General features: G+C 36.9%; 1 pseudogene; it reads left to right on the plus strand.

Annotated features, from left to right (window-relative positions):
* Window positions 1-2,756: 2,756 nt before the first annotated feature.
* LOC122128175 lies at window positions 2,757-2,856 on the plus strand (annotated as a pseudogene).
* The last annotated feature ends 361 nt before the right edge of the window (window positions 2,857-3,217 follow it).

The following is a 3,217-nucleotide window of genomic DNA, read 5'->3' on the forward strand; positions in this document are numbered from 1 at the left end:
ATTAGTGCTGGGTAAACAAATCAACTCTATTGTAACTCTATTGCCACTAAGTATCATCTATTTGTCAAATGTTATTTTGGCGAATGTGAATTTTTTTTGGAAGGTCGTGGGGCTTGAACTCTGGGCTTGGGCACTGTCCCTGCGCTTTTGAGCTCAAGGCGAGCACTCTACCACTTGAGCCACAGTGCCACTTTTGATATTCGAGTGGTTTATTGGAGATAAGAGTCTAACGGACTTTCCTGCCCGGGCTGGCTTTGAACCGTGATCCTCAGATCTCAGCCTCCTGAGTATTTAGGATTACATTCGTGAGCCACTAGCAAATTTGATTTTTCAAAGATTATTTGAAAAAGAATACACTTGGGGCTGGGAAGATGGCTCAGTGGTAGAGCGCTTGCCTTGCATGCCTGAGGCCCTGGGTTTGATTCCTCAGCACCACATAAGCAAAATGAAAAAAAGCCGGAAGTGGTGCTGTGGCTTAAGTGGTAGAGCTCTAGCCTTGAGCTGAAGAGCTGAGGGACAGCGCCCAGGCCCAGAGTTCAGGCCCCACAACCGGACCCAAAAAAAAAGAAATGTAAAAAAAAAAGAAAAAGAAAAAGAATACACTTTCAGGAGATTAAATATTTTGAGAATGGCAACATTTTTATACCACAGAACCAAGTTTTACTGAAGTACCAGTGTTTTTTTTAATTGTGAAAATACTGTTCAGAGGGATTAAAATTACATGGGCCAGGTAATGAGTACACTTCTTATCAAGCATTGTTGCCTCCTCCTTTGTTTCCCCTTCCCATCCCTTGGCATCCTCCCCCTGCCCCCCGACCCGATCCTCCCCTTCCCTCCTCCGCCCCCAGCACCAAAGTTGTAAAGTTTGTTTTCGACATGACAACTTGTACATCTCACGGTGTTATTAAGCACTAAGGATCTTTTCAATTAATGTTTTTTTCTGAATTACATTTGACTTCTAAGTCAAGTTTTCCTGGCCTTGATAGACCAATTGTGGATCTATCCTTCCACAAGCTATTTGTCTGGCCCACTTACACTGGACTGAAATCTTTCATTAATCATTAGGGGAGGGGTATTAAAAATAATCTTGTGACACTTTGTGATTTTGTTCACTCATATGGGCTGGTCATCTGTAAATTGAAAGTTTGAATTGCAGTACTTTCTCTTAGATTTTGTGATGTCATCCTTCATTTTAAGTTGACTTGCATTTCACTATTGCTTACTGCTAATTCCTGTTTCTCAAGGAATTGGGGCCCTGAAATATTATAGGAAATGAGAAATTGACATGACTCTTCAATTACTTTCTGTTGGCATGTTGCCTGGGCCTAGTTGAGAAGTCTTGACCCTGTTATCTGATGATGCAGGTAACTGGGACATAGGATCCTAGGACCCATACATCTTGCAGAAGAATAATATCTTTTATACATCATATCAGAAAAATTTGGGTATAATCAATAGGAATGCTTCAGAAATATGGAGAAAAACATTTTGGAACCAGTGAGTTAAAACAATAAACAGAGCAGCAGAGTAAAATCCCTTATAGATTAGAGGAAAACAACTTTTTTTTTTTACCATGTGAATTCAGAAGAACAAGAACACTTAGAAGGTATCATAAGTTTATGGTGAAGACATTACATTAATACTTTTTATATTCTAGTATGTATCCTAAACCTAATTATTTATATTCCAATTCTCTTTATTGGAATAAATAATTATCAATTTATTTGTCAAATTATCAATTAATTCTACTAAGTTTCACTGTGTGAAATATGAAATCAGCACATATAAATATAAAATATATAACTATATGTAATATAATAAAAAGGGCACATGTTTTGCATTGTTCTGTTGTTAGGGTATCAAAGACAACTCTGTTTTAAAGTATTATTGCATTATCTGTACCTCAGAGTTAGGTAGAGACAGACCTAAAGCTTTACCATTTGTAGATTTACAGCCTGGAGGCAAGAGGAAACACTGTGATTAAAACATTACCAATTTAAGGCCTAATAATGAGGAGAAACATGAACTTCTCCTGGAGCTATGGAAATATTTGGTGATAGAAAGGCAGTAGTGTAAGTTCCTGCCTGGTTGGAAGGTAGACAGGCCAGACATCAGGAAATCATGCATATGAAGAATTTTTTCACCTTGGCGTTAGCTACTTTTGAAATGGTAGGTATAATAAACACTTAAATTTTGATAAAATACCTTCCAGTCTGAACAGTTCTGTCCGAACTGTTCATCTCTCTATGATCCCTTGTAACTAAGATTAGTTTTGTTCTAGTAAGACAAACTATGCTGTCAGGGTAGGATATTCTGGTTGGTCTGTTCCTACGTGGAAGAAGGATAAAGGGTAGACATTTGTGCCAGTAAGACCTCATTTGGGAAAATTTTAGCTGCAGAAGTTTAGAAGTAGCTCTTAAGCAGGGCTTACTTTGAATCTATTAGCTCCACAAAGCTAACTCATTTACGTAAATAAGTACTTGAAAAAGTCATCACCTTAGGACCTAGCTATAAGTGCTTCAAAGTATGATCAAATCTAAAATGAAAAAGACTTAAAATTGTCATTGACAAAAAATGCAAATGTGAGCAATCAACCGAACAATATAATTTTTTTCCCACTATATACATTATTTTAGGGAAATAAGATCAATAGTATTGTTAGGAACAATAAGGTTTCCTTGCTACAAATAGGCACCCAAGTATATAAGCCTATATAAAGATTGCATCATTAACTACTTAAATTTAGAGGATACTACATGCTTCAGCAGCACGTATACCCAAATTACAACAATGCAGAGATTAACATGACACTTGCACAAGGATAATATGAAAATTCGTGAAGTATTCCATGTTTTTCATTCTTCAGTTGCAGAAATGAAAAACAGTTATTAAAAAGTTGATTACAAAATTACAAGTGTAACAATATACGCAAGTGTTAGAATTAAACATTAGTTTGACATCAGTGTATTAAATCTTCACCTTAGAAAGGCCTTTACATAGAATAACCTTTACAAAACTTTTGAAATTAGTTAACATTGTCATTTTATCCAAAAAAAATATACTACTATAAGAACCTAGAAAAAGGGGCTGGGAAGGTGGCTCAGTGGTAGCGCTTGCCTTGCATGCCTGAGGCCCTGGGTTTGATTCCTCAGCACCACATAAGCAAAAAGAAAAAAGTTGGAAGTGGTGCTGTGGCTCAAGTGGTAGAGCACTAGCC

This window comes from Dipodomys spectabilis, unplaced genomic scaffold (genome assembly GCF_019054845.1).
Source record: "Dipodomys spectabilis isolate Male_0828 unplaced genomic scaffold, ASM1905484v1 ptg000010l, whole genome shotgun sequence".
NCBI lineage: Eukaryota > Metazoa > Chordata > Mammalia > Rodentia > Heteromyidae > Dipodomys > Dipodomys spectabilis.